At 38.8% G+C, this 19,154-nt stretch overlaps 1 protein-coding gene across 4 annotated transcripts in view; it reads right to left on the reverse strand.

The window, feature by feature from the left end:
- The window catches only part of plagl2 (pleiomorphic adenoma gene-like 2), a 127,538-nt gene extending 108,694 nt beyond the window's left edge, over positions 1 to 18,844 (reverse strand). For all 4 annotated transcript variants that reach the window (XM_078236639.1, XM_078236636.1, XM_078236638.1 and 1 more), the window contains exon 1: positions 18,618 to 18,844. The gene's annotated coding sequence lies outside the window, so the exon portion shown is untranslated. The remainder of the gene's footprint in view (positions 1 to 18,617) is intronic.
- Between the last annotated feature and the right edge of the window lie 310 nt (positions 18,845 to 19,154).

The raw sequence follows: 19,154 nt of genomic DNA on the forward strand, positions 1-19,154 counted from the left end.
GAACTGCCAAATTTCCTCCATCTTGTGTAAGGGTCTGTAAAATCTCCAACTCATTTACCGAATCTGATGTTTCTGGATTGTATAGCATTCTGGTAGCACATGTGCTAGTGTTTTTTCTGCCCACTTTCATTGTCTCCTTCTTTCAAACAGCCATCTCATGCCCTTGCAAAGGAATTGATGGATTTTGCCTCAATGACATAACTACCTTCAGTAAATCAAATCTGATCTCACCATAATTCTTTTTATTTAAACGTTGAAAGTTTATTGATTAGTGTCACAAGTAGGCTCACATTAATACCGCAATGAAGTTACTGTGAGGATCCCCTAGTCGCCACACTCTGGCGCTTGTTCAGGTACACGGAGGGAGAATTTAGCATGATCAGTGCACCCAACCAGCACATCTTTGGACTGCGGGAGGAAACCGGAGCACCCGGAAGAAACGCACACAGACATGGGGAGAACGTGCAAACTCCGCACAGACAGTGTCCCAAGCCTGGGAATCGAACCCAGGTTCCTGGCGCTGTGAGGCAGCAGTGCTCACCACTGTGCCGTCCCAAATGTGTCTTATCACAATCTCACTGCCCTGTAGAAACATCGCATCACTATTCACTACTTCCATTTCGACTTTGGATAGTTGCCACTTATCTTTGGTCAGTGCTGAGCCTGAAGCTGAACCCTGCACTCTGCTGCTATTGTAGAGTTGCTCGAAACATTAAAATCAATCACACAGCTCTAATTATTTCTTCGAACAAAAGAGAATGGCATCAAAAAATACAACACAACCACAAGTATTATCGAGATAAATAAGCTTTTCAAACAGCAGCTTTCCTCGGATCCGGGTCACTTGTTGCCAAACAAGAGGGAATGGTAATTGTATTTATTATTTGCAGGGGGGCAGGGAAAGGGTTGAAACACTAAAGTCAAATCACCAAAAGTATCCCAGCTAAAAGTTTTAAGCAGCCATTCAGAAGCGAGACTAATCTTAGAATGACCGAGGCTGACTTCTTCAAAAGCAGGCTTAAAACCACATCCTTACAAATGTTGGAGGGAATTGTCATTGTCGAGGGGATTTTTTTGAAGGGAGGGGGCAAGTGGTTTAAGTTTCTGGTAGCAACAACGCACACCAACTCACAGTTGAAAGAAGAGTGCTTGGCGGCCAGATTATGCTTGTGCTGCAGCTCCATGTTGTATCGACTGTATCATGACATTTTTTTTAAATTCTGGAAATTGGCTTATACCATCACAAAACTGCGCACCCCTTTGCTTTCACATCCGGTCCAAGTGCTTTACCAGATAACAGCATGCTCTCAGCATTGCTACCTCCCCCACTTTGGATTAACAAGGCGAGAGTCCACTCATTCACGGTTCAATAGGTGGAAAATTTAGCCTATAATTCCCATATCCTAATTTCTCTGTAAGCTTCAAGCAAGACTATTTAGGTCAGCTTGGTGTAAACAATTTGCTCCAACTATCTCCTCTGCTCCTGCTCAAGGACAAGAATTATATTTTTATTTTATTTAATCCAATTCCTACATAGGCAACCAGAACTGTATTATCACAGGGGAAACTCAAATCAATTTGGATCAGCACAATTCAAATTGGAGTTTAATTTGGTTAGCTTATGGCGAGAGTGTGATGCAGAATAACAATTCAATCCCCCATACTGGCTGTGGTAGTTCATGGAGGCCTGCCTTCTTAGCTCGCCCCATGCTTGATTCTCAAGTCATATCACAGAATCATAGAAACCCTACAGTGCAGAAAGAGGCCATTGGGCCCATCGAGTCTGCACCGACCACAATCCCACCCAGGCCCTACCCTCATATCCCTACATATTTTACCCACTAATCCCTCTAACCTACGCATCTCAGGACACCAAGGGGCAATTTTAGCATGGCCAATCGACCTAACCCGCACATCTTTGGACTGTGGGAGGAAACCGGAGCACCCGGAGGAAACCCACGCAGACACAAGGAGAATGTGCAAACTCCACACAGACCGTGACCCAAGCCGGGAATTGAACCCAGTTGTCTCTCTTGCTCAATGGGCCAAAGGGCCTTTCCTGCACTCTATGACTCTCTCCCTCCCTCTCTCCAATGAAAGGGAGATTTCTGTGATCCTTAGTGGGCTATGGCTAATTACTGTGGAGGTACAATAGATTCTCAGTGTCAATGAAGCAAAGGAACAGCAGACATCAACTTCCTCTCCAATAATCTTTCAAGGCTCTGCTTACTTTTAAAAAACCGCATTAATCTGCGACTACTTGTGACCGAATTTTGGCAGAGGAAACCAGGATTCCTGACACTTGAGCTGCTGAAGCAACACGCATATTACAGAAATCAGAATCACAGAATTGGTACAGCACAAGGGCCGCCATTCAGCCCATCACATCTACACAAGCTCTCCGAATGAAGTAATTCACCAGGGTGTCAGTCTCCTGACTTCTCCTATTATGCCTTTAACCTAGAAAAACGTCCCCAGGCACTAAAAATGCTCCAAGTATTCTAACTGTATCACACCATGAGGTAATGTTTACAAGTTGCCACTCCCATTCAGAACTTCTCACAATACAATGTGCATAGAGGCACACACATTTTCCTTCCATCAAAGCTAAATTCCCAGTATACAGCCCCATTGCACAAAGTAAAGTGCAAAATTTACTTGACGGGAATATCGATAAATGATATAAAAAGGTTCAACTGGACTGCTGCCGCCAAAATGATAGAAAAAGGTCTCACTTGATTCCCAGTCTCAAATTCATAGAATCCCTACAGTTCAGAAGCAGGCCATTCAGCCCATCAAGTCTGTACCGATCACAGGCCCCATTCCCGTAACCCCACGCATTTACCCTCTGATCCCCCGACACTACGGTCAATTTAGCATGGCCTAACCCACACATCTTTGGACCGTGGGAGGAAACCGGAGCACCCGGAGGAAAGCCAAGCAGACACGGGGAGAAAGTGCAAACTCCACACAGACAGACAGTGACCCGAGGCCGGAATTGACCCTGGCGCTGTGAGGCAATAGTGCTAACCACTGCGCCACCGTGCCGTCCTGTGCTGAGTCTGCTGATCTCAGTCAGGTTAACTGCTGGAGTATAACTGGCCTCTCTGCACCTGGGTTCTGAAGGCGAGGGGATGGTCAAGGTTCCTCGGGTGGATGCAGCTATTACATCAAAGACTATTTCCTCGGGTGGATGGAGCTATTACAAGGGGGCATAACTATAGGGTTCGTGGTGGGAGATACAGGAAGGATATCAGAGGTAGGTTCTTTACGCAGAGAGTGGTTGGGGTGTGGAATGGACTGCCTGCAGTGATAGTGGAGTTAGACACTTTAGGAACATTTAAGCGGTTATTGGATAGGCACATGGAGCACACCAGGATGATAGGGAGTGGGATAGCTTGATCTTGGTTTCAGATAAAGCTCGGCACAACATCGTAGGCCGAAGGGCCTGTTCTGTGCTGTACTGTTCTATGTTCTATGTTCCTGTTCTGAAAGCAATCCAATCACCCCAATGGAAAATGCTCATTGTATGAAGGCCTGATAAAATCAAAGTTGGTGCTGGTTAGCTAATCCTTACAGTCAAACAATCTGCTGACGCTCCATTGTCTAGGTTCACCCAGAAAGGATGGCCACCAGGTACAGGAGGGTTGCTATTATCTGTGACACTGGGCTCCAGCTGAGTCAACACCTTCAGCAGAAAAGAGAATGGAAAATTTCATGGAGCAAGGTGAACCTCCAGCAGCTTGGTGTACAAAATGTTTTACAAACAGTTGCTCCTCACTCCCAGATTTATTACACATGGATTTGCAAAGTCCATACTATATCCAGGTTCTAGTACTGTTATTATAGAAGATGGCTAATTTTCAGTGGTTTTAAACAATTCATGTTTCTCTCAGAACAGTGAACAAGTGTGGATGGAATTGTGGACAGAAAAACTAATACAAACACTGTCACTACCTGAACTAAAACTTAACAGAAAGGAATGGAGGTGGAATTCTGAACTCCCAACAGTTACACCAGTCTTTAAGAGGTTTCTGTACTCCCTGAAAGTCCATTTTCATCTCCAATTTGATTTGTCATATTAGTACACAGTGAAAAGTATTGTTCCTTGTGCACTGTACAGACAAAACATACCATAGGAAGGAAAGGAAAGGGTGTAGAATGCAGTATTACAGTCATAGCTAGGGTGTGAAGATCAACTTAATTTAAGGTTGGTCCATTCAAACGTTTGATGGCAGCAGGGAAGATGATGGTCTTGAGTCAGTTCGTACATGACTTCATACTTATATACCTCTTTCCCAGACCCAAGAAAGTAAAGAGAGTACGTGCGGGGTGTGTGGGGGCTTTGATTATGCTAGTTGCTTTTATGAGGCAGCGGGAAGTGTAGACAGAGTCAATGGATAGGAGGCTTGTTTGTGTGATGGACTGGGCTTCGTTCAAGACCCTTCGTAGTTCCTTGCGTGCTTGGACAGAGCAGGTGCCATACCAAGCTGTGATACAACCAGAAAGAATGCTTTCTATGGTGCATCTGTAAAACTTGGAGAGAGTTGCAGCGGACATGCCAAATTTCCTTCGCCTCCTGAGAAAGTAGAGGCGTTGGTGGACTTTCTTAACTATAGTGACGGTGTGGAGGGACCAGGGCAGGTCATTGGTGATCTGAACACCTAGAAACTTGAAGCTCTTGACCATTTTCACTTCATTCCCTTTGATGTAGACAGGGGCATGTCCTCCACTTTGCTTCCTGAAGTTGATGACTATCTCCTTTGTTTCGTTGACATTGAGGGAGAGATTGTCATTGCACCAGTTCACCAAATTCTCTATCTCTTTCCTGTACTATGTCTCATCATAGTTTGAGATCCGACCCACGACAGAGGTGTCATCAGTTCTAAGCTCTGCCCATCTACTCCAGTTCCTTCCCTATTCTTGCTTGCCCGTTTTCCTGATTTATATCCTCCTACAGTTATATCCATTTATCTCCCAACATTGCCATCCCCTGTTGTTGGACGAATCCTTCTGATCTGTACAAATCAGATCCAAGGTTTCTCTTGCATGACTTGTTTCCCTGCATTCAGTCAACGTCAAACTTGAATAGCCTCTCATCACCTTTGTCAAGATTTTCAAAGCACTTCCTTTCTCAGCATCAATGATCTTCCAACAAAAATGTAAATTTGCATTGTGTTGACTGTTACTAACTTTCTTTTAAGCTTACTGTTGCAATATTACCATTCCGTTGTATATACTGCAATCAAACAAAAGAGGGCTTATTGGATGAACAAGTGGTAGAACAAGCTGGAACAATCACTTCTTTGAGGATAAGTGAAGGAAACTCAATAAATTTAATTTGTTTTGACTTCAGTTAAGGCTTTGACACAGTGGGCATAGAAAATTACTTCACAAAATTGAAATTCAAAGAAAGACAGAGGGTGTGAAGTAGATAACTCATCAGGTTAGGACCATGGCAGGGATAGAAAACAAAAATGGAGGGAGCAAAACATGAAGTTCTTGGTAAGATGGGCACGGATTTGAGAAGCAACACATTCATGGAACGGAGAGAGGAATGGGAGGTTGCAAATAGGCTGGTAGTTTGCAAGGATGGTGGGGGTCAAAGTCTGTTTCTTAGAGGAGAGGTCTGCTGATGGCAGATTTAAAAGGAAAGGGGGACAACGCATGCACAGAGAAAACCGTTAATAATATTCGCTAATGAAGAGGAGAAGTTGGGTGCTCACCAGATTAGTAAGAGTAAAGTGAAGGGAACCGGAGGTGGGTCTCATGAACAAGATAACCCTGGAGAGGGCATAAGGAGAAATGGGGGAGAGAAACAAGTTGACGAGCAGGAAAATGTGGAGGAAAGGTATCCAACCTGGTTTCCAACTGAAGTTCCAATTTTTTTTTAAATGTGGAAAATAGTTCACAAAAACAAATAAATGTGCCTCAAGTGAAATGAAGCCTTCTCTCTGCAATCACCTTTGGAAGCCTGGAGTACAGTATATGATTTCTCCATTAATTATGGAGCTACCAATAATGGACTAGAAGTTGCGGTCAGCAGCCAAACAATAACACTCGTTACTGACCACAAAAAAAGCTGCTCATAAAGATCTAGCGATCTTTAAATCTAACACCAGGCCAAGTGAGTCCAAAGACGTCCAGCCACAGTGCTGCTATTGAGCAGGGTGGTCAAACATGTTCTAATAGACAGCCAACTTGGAAGTAAAAACTATTACGTTTCTTCACGTTTAATTTTTAAAAAGTTATATATAGCACAATAAATGTGGGGACATACATATGAAATTAAGATAGTAGCTAAAGTGTCAAACAAACGTCAACTTTTCAAAAGATTTAGAATTGTTCATGAAGGAAAATGTTAATGACAATAAACAAATGTAAAATTGCTCTTTCAGGTCTAGTGAAGCCATTTGGCAATAAATATAAACTTAGTACATCATGAAAATCTGAGTTACAAATCATTCAACAAGATGTAACTTTTCCAAGGGCTTTTACAATGTGACTAGCAGCACAAGAGAATGAATGTTCCTGTCAGTTTGCTGATGTCTAATTGGTGACAGATCGGACATGCGAGGATACCTTCCTCAGTGCTCCCTGTAGGATGTGCAGAATCACTGATAACAGTTCAGGATGTCCACATTTAAACAGCACATGTGCCAACTTTTGAAGTTTCTCTTGTTTTCAGCGGAGTCAGGATGGCAAACACCCAACAGTTTTACAATCACCACAGAATGTTTTATTGTGGATGAGACTCTGGTATATCAGGCAATGTTATAGTGAGAGGTATGGAATTAAAAGCAGGCACATGTGTCCATGAATAAATCCATGTGTCCCCACAGTTTTGTTATTCGCAAACCTTTTCTGTTAACGAGCTCTTTCTGGTTAGATTAAGTTTCTTTTATCCAGAGTATGTTTTTAATAATGATAACCTAAACAACAGGAAGATGTCTTAAAGCAATCTGCATTAATGAGAGCCTCCATGGGCTCCCAACAGAAAAGGCAAAGAGAAAAAATGGAGGTGGTTAGGACAAGGGACGAAAGGGAAAGTAAAAGGTTTTAATTTTGTTACTGAGAAGGGAATTGGTACAGCAAAGGAAGTGGGCAAGAAATTCCAGAAAGTAGGAGCGCAGCGATTTAGAATCAACCATCAAAACAGTGGAGGGAGTGCTGAAATATGGAGCATCCCTTCCCCCCACCCACCACCACTCTCAGCCAAAACCCCAATCCCTGAGTATATTCTCTCTCTCTCGCATCCGGTGAATGAGATATTTGATGTTTAAGTCCATCTTTAATACAAATGCAATTAGAAATTGTAACAACAGTTTTCAACTTTCACCGTTCATAATTAAGCTAATTACAGTGCATAGATGAACTTGTGTTCGATATTCACTTTCTGCATTTTAATCCTTCACGTCTGACATACCCTCAAAAGAGTAGGCTGTGCACAAAATGATTCTTTTAAAGCCTTCAACAACATTTACATGTAATAAATACACACACAAACCAATTAGTTAAATTGGAAAAATGATTGAAGGATTGAGTGCAGCAGTGGATTCAAGCATTGGCTGCCCTTTTACTTTTGGGATCCAGGTTTAATTTCACTGTAGACGAGTGCTGAATCTGAAATTAATTTAGCCAGTATCTCAACACTGATTTTTAAATGACATGATGAGATGAACACATTGCACTCATAATTCAACATCCAGCAGGTACCATTGACCAGAAACTGAACTGGGCTAGCCATGTAAATACTGTGGTTATAAGAGCAGGTCAGAGGCTGGGAGTCCTGTGGCTTGTAACTCACCTCCTGACTCCAAAAAGCCCGTCCACCACCTACAAGGCACAAATCAGGCGTGTGATGGAATACTCCCCACTTGCCTGGATGGGTGCAGCTACAACAACACTCAAGAAGCTCAGCACCAGCCAGGACAGAACAGCCCACTTGATTGCTACCCCTTCCACAAACATTCAATCCCTCCACAACCGACGAACAGTGACAGCAGTGTGTACCATCTAGAAGGTGCACTCCAAGAAGGACCAGTGCAGCAGATACCTGGGAACACCAACACCTGGAGGTTCCCCTCCCAAGTCACACATCATCCTGACTGATGGAAATAGATCACCATTGCTTCACTGTCACTGGGTCCAAATTCTGGAAATCCCTTTCTAACAGGACTGTGGGTGTAACTGCACCTCAGGGACTGCAGTGGTTCAAGAAGGCAGCTTACCATTACCATCTAAGGGGCAACTAGGGATGGGCAATAAATGTTAGCCTAACCAGCAATGCCCACATCCTGTAAGTTAATTTTTAAAGAATTGACCCAAGGACAATCTCATTTCAAGTTTCACTCTCCTATAGTTATATTTGACTCAATGTTAATGTTGCGTACCTCATTTTAATGACCAGAAAAATGTACCTAATTATAGAATCATAAAACTTAACAGCATAGGAACAAGGTATTTCTCCTACCACGCCTGTGCTGGTGTTTTTCCCCCATATAACCCACCTAATCTAATCACAGGCTTCTATTTACTTGTCATATCTATAATATTCCAAGTAATTATTTCATCCCCTTTTAGAACTAATGGATTTTAACAAGCAATGTCAGAGAATTTCACCTGTTAGCCACATTGAGTGAGGGCATCATTATTAACCTTTTCTATTGCCCACGTACCAGGTTCAAAGATTAGAAATCTTGAGATGTACAAGATCGCCTTAGATGAACTCCAAAGCTGTTTTTGTCTTGTGAGAATGCAACGTTAAAAATTGGACAGTCTCCAGTAGGCAAACGGGATGAAACTTCCACCCTGCTTCATTTCAGTTGCAGATTGAACAAACTCTCCAGATTTGGGCTGCATTTATACTACAACGACATATGGTGCAAAACCGCCCAGATTGAAGCCACATTGTAAATACGGCTTTTAATGATTATTGGACCTACTTGTATTTCCAATGTCCTTCCCAATGAATTACTAGTTTCATGTTGGGGGATTTTCCCAACTGATGTGTGTCAGTTTTTGAGCAGTGAAGTCACAAGCCTGCCTGGAAGCTGTGCATCAGTACCACACAGCAACTTGCATTCAGCACTGCAAGCAGGTGAATGTGGGCATGTCAAACACACTATGGCTGTGCCACATCTAAATTCAAAGCTGCATTTGTGAGCAAAATCCCATTACGAATTTCTAATCAAGGTGTTGTTGTCTAAATATTTTCACATACTCTCCTCACAAAAATGTGAAGGAACTGAGAAGTGAGACAAGTACACAGGAATTACAAAGGCACATGTGGCAGGGTATGTGCCTCTTATGATGTTAATCTTTCAGCTGACCCTTGCTTATTCTGGCAAACAAAATACAAGTAGTATTTAAACCACAAGCACAACAACAAGAAGTCGCTACTTCAAGATGTCAAAAACCCGATACCACCTCAAGAATGTTTCTTAACAAACTTCATGCATTTTAAAAATACATCCTTCAAATAGCCTCTGAATATAGTGAAAGATGCACAATACAGAAACGTCTATAACTCAACTATCTTTTCAAAACTGAAGGCAAATTTAACTGGGTCTATTGCTTACAATGATAATTATCAAGCAAAATGTATGTATATTCTATTCAGTCAACAAAATGAATCCATGGTGAAAAGAATCGACACTGGAGATGCTTGATGACTCATGTCAATACTTATGAACACATTTTAATTAGTTCTGTAAGAATACTGAACATATTAAGCATTTGTCCATTAGTATTACCAATAATTATTTCTGGGCTGTTTTGTACAGTTAAATATTTGTGTAATGCATGTCTGAGATCTGTTGAAGTATTAGCTCCTCCAGGTATTCATCTTCCCAGAGTGCACTGATAACCGGTCAACAGGTTGCCACTAAAAATCACACTCATTCAACAATCTTTGGGGAATTGACATCAATGGTTTCGGTGATAACTGTTGGTTTTCATACTCACATAACTACTTTTCACATAACTACTTTCATTCTTAGAAATTTAGTAAACACAATTCCTGCTCCTGTGTATCTGGTGATATTCACTGATTGAACACATCACTTCTACAAATTACTCCAGAAGCTCAATTAACAATTAATTCCTTTAACTAGTCTCCCTGCTCCTCCCCCTCCACCAAATAAAGTCTTGACCATTCTGTTTAATATCACTTGCATGTTCTTGGTAAACTTGTTCAGTTTTGAGAGAAGAAATACCCTGGAACCATGGAAAAGCACAGGAAAGTTCAATTCCACATACGCACATGTCTACGCGCAACATACATACTGTGCATCAATCTCCTTACAATCAGAAATGGGAATATAATGGTACATCAAGAAATATTCTTCTTGAAAGCACAACAGGTTCAAGTGGAAACCCTTTGACACAAAGAATGCCAATGTGTTTTAATCTTCAGCTAAAATATAAAACAATAAATAAATGTAATGAAATTTTTACACACAGCATGGAAATCTGAGATAAGATGTCCATAAATCCATATCCAATGTTTAATCCATTAACTACATCAAAAAAAAACTAAATCTGTAATCAGAGTTTAATATAATTGGTTATCTGCATGGTATTCAAGAATTAAGATTCATTTAATGCAAAGTTATAGTTCTGATGAAAGTGGCAAAAATGTAGCACTTGATTTCAGTGAAGCATAGATTAAATGGGAAATCTAAAAAGGGCGTTCAAAGAAATGAAATAAACATTTTTCGGCAAGATTGTTTTCACATGCTAGCAAATTTGGAGCATGTGGACAGTGACTTGGGATTATAAGAAGTAGTTGGAAGTATTTTTCCGCGAAATGGAGAGAGTAATTAAAACATGGAGTGCTTTATCACAAGTGGCTTTTAAGGGAGAGACCATAACTTCACTTATAAACAAAAACAATGTTAGGTCAAACAGTGTCTGTATAGGAGAAATGTAGACAAAACTTTCAAGGCAAGGATTTTCCCAAAATATTCTCCTTTCTTTTCTCCTTGCTGATATGGATAAATCAGTTATGGAATTTCAACTTTTTTTTTCATTTTGAGGGAGGTTGGCTAATTAAATTAAATATTAAAGGAAACAAAAGTCTGGGCAAATGGGATTGCAGTAGACAACACTATTAAAGAGCTAAATGTCAGCACAGATATGTTGGGCTAAATGACAATAAAGCGTACTGCAATTTCTACGGATCCTATAAAAGTAACAATATTATTCAAATCACTTTCACATGCATTTCAGAATTAAATATTAAGTTTGTGGATTACTGATCTATCATCATTGTGACAACAGCCTACAAACCTTTTTAACCTAGTTTTGGACACACAATAAGAAAAGGATTATTTAACTGGTCAGACAAAAGGTTTATGAGAATTAGTGCCATTCATTTGGACGTTTCTATTTCACAATGCTACACCACAGGAACTGGGGCACACAGGCAATGTGAACAGTTCCATAGCACGATGTTATCTGCAAATTCCACTTGTGTCCCAGCTGCTTTTGCTAAGAATCCCTGCCCTGTCAGGGTCAAGTCCAGTTTTTCCACCATATTGTGTCCATCCACTTACATTTATAAAATACTACGACTTACAGAGAAAGCACCCAGGAGAGAAAAAAAGCATCATGAATTACATGTCATAGGTTTACTTCAGCTGCATTTTATGAAATTGCAAACTATAACATGGTACAACGTTGGAACAATTGCTCAGTTAACTGGGTAACCAAACATTGCTGAGCATTCACTCAGAGTTAAATGGGGGATGGTTACTTGAGCAAGTGTTTTCTATAAATTATTCAACTTTATACACAGGTTATAGTTCTTGTGTTTAAATGATGGCAGTACATTTCCAAAATAAATGCCAGAAGTTTCAAAAAAATACAAGAAATTCTTTAAAGCAATCAATGCAAGTTTTTTTGAACATGTTCATATTTAAATAATTTTACTGCACCATCTCAGGCTCCAAGAATCAAATTCACAAAGATACATTGAAAGCAAACATTTATACCCTAACCAAAATTCCTGATGACTCAATAATACACAAGATGTCAACCTAGGTAGTAAAAGCATTCTGAAAACCAAAATGTGCAAAGGACTGAAAATTTAGCCCTCGTACTTCCATCACAATTTACTTCTTACTGCAGCTTTGGAAAATGGGAGTAAAAAAACTTGTCATGGTCCATAACAGTACACCTTACGATGTGAATAAACTGCAGACCTCGGGTGAGCTGAACAGACGAGACATTTACGAGAATGGGAGTAATGTATTGTTGACACTGCACCCCTTTTTGTCAGAACAAAGCCCTTAAATACGTCTACTCTGACTAACTGACCAAAAGTGCTATCAGCATATTAATCAAACTAGAATCATTTTCTGTGTAAAATAAAAATCAATAATCCAGGAATGAAATTAGGAACCAGAAACCTTTTAAAAAATTATATATCTAAAAACTACCATTCACTGTCGAAGACAAAGGCAATGGATCAGTGCAACATGATTGGTCAAATTTGAAGAAAAGGAAGTTGCCTCAGAGAGCGTTGTTGCATCAGGAGACCATTACAAATATTCATTGTAGAACTCTATTTTTAATTCCAGCTTTTGTATAATTTGGATGTTGAGTGCATGCAATGGGGCAATCAAGGTGGGGGCAACAAGGAGATAGTTGAAGGGAAACAATGCTCGACCAATTTTAAGAAGGAAATATCAACAATTTCTAAATGTCACTGAGTAAGAAAGCTTCTTCACTAAGAATACTGAGGCACGTGGGAACCTTTTTACTTGTAAACGCGCAAGCTGAAAGGTTTATTTCCAAAACAAATGTGCCTTTGTCTTCATTCTAAAATTAATTTTCTTGATGGCAGCTTTTTAACATTTCCTGAGGTCTTCCTGAAATAGTTACTATTCGATCACAGGTTAAGCTCATCTGACCATGATTAATACATAACATTCTTCAATCTTACTCATACGTCATGCTCCGAATGCACTTAATCATATCTATGGTACCAAAAAGGATTTTTCAGCAACAGATTCAAGTCCATTCCATTTCCTTTATTATGTCAAGTCAATGCCAAAAATCATTTTTATGTTTTAGAAATTATATACACGAAAGATTTTTGGATCGTATTGACTCAGATCTTTGGCCAGTTTATTTGCTACAATTGTGTAAATGTATCCTTTCAATTTACCAGTTTACTTGCAAATAAATCTTCACCTGTTACAGAATCCAAAAATAGCATTCTTCTACCTTAGCAGTCGCTATCAATTTTTAGTTCTTTTGATGTATACTACACACCACAACTTTTATCTCCTGAATTTCTAGTAATCGTTGCTACGAAAACTGATGAATTTCCATGTTACAACCGTACAAAAACAACTTCTCCCTCATAGCCTCATTGCCGATTGCAAGTTGCAAATTTAAAACTTAGTTTCACCAAAACTCCAGCTATGTCCATGAGGTATTTATGCACAGTGGCACAAAACATGGACTACAGGAGTCAAATCACAGTAACTGTCAAGTCTTGAACAAATTAACAAACTTGTTCTTTCAAAGTGACTCATCGCATCAGTCAGAAACATCACAAGGTACTTCACAAAGAACGAACTGCATGGAAAAGGCGGCTTGGGACTGAATTTTATCTGGTTGATTTGTTTCTTAACTTACTGAAAATGCTGTTTAAAAACACCACTGTTTCATTGCATGTCTCTGGCTGGTAACTTCAGTTCCTGATGCCACTACCAGAGTATGCTTCAAAGCTGCTAACTAATCTTATAATTGTACAACTTTATTCAGAAAATCATGAATATTAAGTTAAGTTACTGTGCATTTCAGTAAGTTTCATACTGATTAATTCATTCGTTAGCTGGCTGAAAGCTTTCAATCAACTGCCTAATTGGCTCGTGAAAACTAAACCAAGATTATCAGCTCTGACAAAATTTAAGAATGACAATTTCCACTGTTTTATGGTTATACACATTTTGTTCTTTGTCACGTCAACAACTTAGTTTTGAAATAAGAACCCAGAATCCACTTTTGCTGGGAAAAGTTCTCTATATTATGAATATTCAATCAGACTCCAACACATCCTGTCCTTACAGCAGGAGTCTACACATGCTCCCAGTCAATTTCCAGCAAAGTGATTCACAGGAAAACACATTTTCAGAGATCTGGGATACTAATCTGCCAGATAACATGCAGTACAAAGCTTAGCTAATCTTTTGAGCATTTGAAGATAATTGCTGGTATCTGGCTAAAGATACAGTATTTCTCTTATTAGCCTTGATAGTTTGGATTATCAGTAATCAAACTTATCTACAGATAAGTCTCTCTCACTGTGTATAGTCCTTATTTAAGGTTACTGATGATAAAAGGTGCTAGAACAGAAACTGGATACTGACAGCAGCATTAAAACTTCATTTACCAAGAAAACATTTGTCTTCTGAATGTGTCATATCCTGCACCATATCAACAATGCTATATGGACACATTGTTAGAATGCAAGTTACACATTAAAATAATTAACAGATTCTGGAAAACAATTAACAGCCTCATCCATTCCACCTGTACCCAAGGTTTTAACATAATTTGCACAAAAGTTTTTTTTTTAAAAAGAATCTCAACAATGAACTTCAAAAGGTCATGTTCAGCCAAGCTCCCTAAAACTTTTAAGAAGGATCCAAATCGAATGTACACTTTCCAAGATAGCTACTAAACAAAAAACTTCAGACAATTTAGTAGTCAATGTGCAAACTGTAGAAAGCAAGTAGTTAACAAACAAGATGTATTTCTTTATAATAATCTTAAAGCAGACTGAAGAATAAATTAAAAAGAATCCAAGCATGGCAAAGTACTTGGAATGTTTCAGCCTGTGGATAAAGCTGAAATCTGCAAATTTCGATCGAGAAAAATCACAAGAAAGAATAAAACACTAGAAAATTCTACTTTCTCCCAAACTACCTTAGAGAAATGATTGCTCAACATGCAGGCACAATGTTCATTTTACTACAATTTATTCTTTTTAATAACTTTGAATTTTAAAATTTAAATCAAATATTTGGAGCCATTTCCAACAATTCTTGTCACAGTTTTCATTCACAGACAGAAACAAAAAAGCCAGCAAACAGAAAATTAGCAGTTGAAGATTCTAACCAAGTTTCTGAAAATCCAAATACATCACCTTATTTCATTCTACAAGCCTGTTCTCTCTGTTGTTCGAAAGTGAACAAATCACTTTTAACAACCTTACATTTTCACAATTATTTTCACTGTTTCAGAATTTTTCCTCCAGTTTCTTTAAAACTAACAAAGTAACTGAAAAATGTTTAAGTAAAAGTAGTTAAAAGATTATTTCATCGAGAAATGTTTTCAATTTTCAGTTCATTTCCTAATTACAGATTGAAAATATCAATCTGTCAAAATTAGACCTCAGAAGCATCAGTTTGCTTGTTGGAACCACAAACTGTAAATCGGAAAACAATTACAAATGGATGATTCTTTGATTCTTAACTTTGGTTGAAAACACTGAACTTATTTACAACAGAGAAATGTATTTGCCTTTTTCATTGCTGGAGTTGTATTATAAGTGCAGTTATAGAAAGTGTTTCATCCAAACACTTGAAAGTCACTTTCAACAAATTAATTTTGTAAAGCATCTGAACATATATTTAAGATTCCATGTTTCATCTTTATATGCTATAGTTTAATGAGTAAAACACCATGACAGCTGGCCATATATGGATTGAAATCATTATGCAGAAGAATGGAGACTTAGCTACAATCTTTTGTGATAGATAATTGAAATACATATAGTGTATCATTTAAAATATACTACTGTGTTTTGAGATTCTTAACTAAGTTTGTTAGTTTTCATTTTTTAGAACTGAAATTTAATCTAATTTGAAGCTTTTAAAAAACAATTACTCTAATATTATGGTTAGTGTTTTGGAAACATCAATAGTCCACTACTTAGGTAGAATTTTACACCGTTCAAAGTTGGTTATATTTGAATTTGATCTGATCATGTCTTTTTTTTGCACTGGATTTATTTACAATCTAATCATTTTAAAAGATACTGCACTTGTGAACTTGATAACTTCTCTACAACTTGCACTGAACAAATGGCCAAATTGTTCTGATGAAACGAAATTGATTGAAGCATAAAACTATGTCTTAAAATTCCACAATTTTTCATACTTACTACATATCATACACATAGAAATACACACACGTAAGAAGGTGAAGGGTATTTAATGTTACATTTTCTTTTATTATTTCAGGTATGGTTAAATGCAAATGATAAGCAACAGTCCAAACAAAAAAAATCTATTTCTCACTTGTTAATATTTGAAAGATAAAGGACACAAAAATTTACACTGATAAACAGATCAATCCCAACAACTAACACTCAAAAGCTTTGTCAAATCAACTTTGCAGCAACTTAAAACTTTTTATAAGTTTCAAAATTTGGCAATTTACAGCTACATCACATGACATATAGAACTCCAACTAAAATGATAAAATACTGCATGTAGTGTCCTAAAGGATTGAATAAACCAAACTAAATATACCTTATTGGTACAACTTTAATATTTCTAAGATGATCAGGCTTGAGAGTTACAATTTTGAGATTTGGTTCAGACACTTCTTTAGAATACAGTACATCTTAATTGTTTGCTTTGTTCTTTGATTTCCTTCATTCTTTTTAAATTCATGCAAATCGTGGGCTTTAGCTAGGCATATTGTAACAATTCATAACCAAAGTTCATAGATTCCAGAATACAGACAAGTTCAACTCAAACTTATGATTTGAAACATCATTTTCTCTGACATTTACAAATATTTCACCATTACTGCTAAATTCAATTTTGATATTTCTATTCCCGTCTTTTAAAGCTACCATGCATGTTCCATAAAAAAACAACAACTTGTCACATCTGATGGATTAAGGTTAGCACATTGGAATATTAAAAAAGAGCAAAAACCTAAAATGAATTAACGTATTTGTTTATTTCCAATATTTAAAGTTTGATATTACAACTTGTATGTTATACTCATGCCAACGTTCAACAAAATTCCTTAAATACAATCTAGCACTTCGTCCTACTTAAAAGCAACAAAACATCTGATACAAACATCTTCAATTAGTTTGTCAACAACGAGAAATAGTTACCACATCACACTTTGCAACAGAACAGACCAATTTATTGAACATCTCTTGGAGAAAACAAAATGTTACATGTTCAAGACTGTCAGGTAAACATGTTACTTACTCATTCTTTCAGAGGTGTCTTAGGAATATCTTTAACTATGAAATTGGCAAGACAAAGCACATTCCTTATAAACATATATATGTGAACACAACAACAAGCTTTGGTAATGTCTGACCCACAACTTCAGTACCAATTGGAAACAGCTAAGTTTCAGAGTCACACTCTTGAAATTAAAACACTAAACTAAACCCAATCGTTACAAAAGTGCTCACCTTACATCAATAGTCATTAACGTTTTGTAAATTAACAGATTAAAGTGTTTATTTTTAAGTTTCAAACTGAAAACAAGCCCAACGCGGCTTCCACTTCATCAACGTTTGCAATGGCTAGAAACTAAATATTTAAACTTTTTACAGACAAACAATTAAAGAATAGTATCTTTAAATACCCCATTTCTCTCCAGTCTCCCTTACAACTAAACGAGCTCACGTGTTGCTACACATACTGGACTAACGACGAAACAGCTTTTCATAAAACACAGGACAATATTTCTATCTCTTCGGTGGAATGGTCGATGGAACTTTAACGGGGCACCGGCGCCAAAACAACTCCAGAGTAAACAAGTGCAATAGTTATCCATCTTAAAATAAAACGATGCATTTCTTTCCCCTCCGAAAGGTTTTGAGTTATCTGCATATATTTTGTCACAGCCCCGGCAGCGTGACCACCTCCCTGACTCACAGCAACAAAACCGTAATATGAGCCACACACAAAAAATAACTAGTTAATGTTAACCAACCCAGAACGTGTAACTTTCTTTTAGAAGTTGGAAGGGGGTAGTAGGGGAGGAGGGGGGAAATAAATCCTCAAACGTAAACAGTCTGGAAAGCGTCGGAAATATTTACCGACTCCTCCACACCGACTTCCCAAAACGAAATTCAAAAACTTTTCAAAAACTTTTCCCCAATTGCAAACTTGGGCAAAAATAAAAATCACACTGCAATTCAACAACGCGCAGTGGGGCATCTGAAGATAAAGTATTGGAGAGACTCCCCCAAAAGACTTTTTCTTTTGGGATCACGTAATTAAAAAAAAATCACCAAAAAAAATGAAGATCTGGCAAAGGGGAGGGGGAGGAGGAGGGGGGCGGGGGGAACTCTTGCGAATTAAAAAGTGGGATTTGTTACTATCTGGGAATACATTTGTTGGGGGGATGGGGGGAGAGGGGTGGTGATTGTAATTGGCAAACCTCTGTTGTAGGGGGTGCAGGGAGCTTGAGTGTATAATATAAAAAGGAGCTCACTCACTCACTCACAAACACACACACACACAAACTGCCCAGCAAAAACTTCCCAGGACTTCACTAGTCAATTTCATCCCCACAACCCGCACCATTCGTTCCAGCAATTGGCACAGACTCACCGCCGTTGACCCGGCATCTCTTTCCGATAGGTTTTTGCACGCCAGCTCCACTTTCCAAATTTTGGAAATTATTTTTCTCTATTTTTCACGGCCTAAAAAAAATTCTTTCCCCCAGCTTCTTTTCAGAAGCCATTGTGCGGAGGATGCTGGGAGTGACGTCAGGGGGTTTCGCAACATTTCGAGGCTGTTGCAGTTTCTGGGAGTCCAGGAGGTGGGGGGTAATGCAACCCCTCCATCCATTCATCACTCACTCCCTCCCTCCATGCAGAGTGCTGCCACCACCACCAACCACTACAACCCCCCCTCCCTCCACACTGGTAACAGGCTATTGCTTCCTTTGTGTGTGTGTGTTTCTTTTTGCAATTGGGTAGAAAGAGCCTGGCATCCAAAAACAGCATGCAAAGAAAGGGATGTTGAGGAATCGTCCACAGCTCCACGCTGGCGGGCAGCATTGGACAATCCATTCAAACGAATGGGAGCGACCAAACTTTTCTTTCTCCTCAGTGGTTGCATCTGGAATAAGAGGAATGGACTGAG

The sequence above is a fragment of the Mustelus asterias genome, chromosome 20 (genome assembly GCF_964213995.1).
Source record: "Mustelus asterias chromosome 20, sMusAst1.hap1.1, whole genome shotgun sequence".
Taxonomy (NCBI): Eukaryota; Metazoa; Chordata; class Chondrichthyes; order Carcharhiniformes; family Triakidae; genus Mustelus; species Mustelus asterias.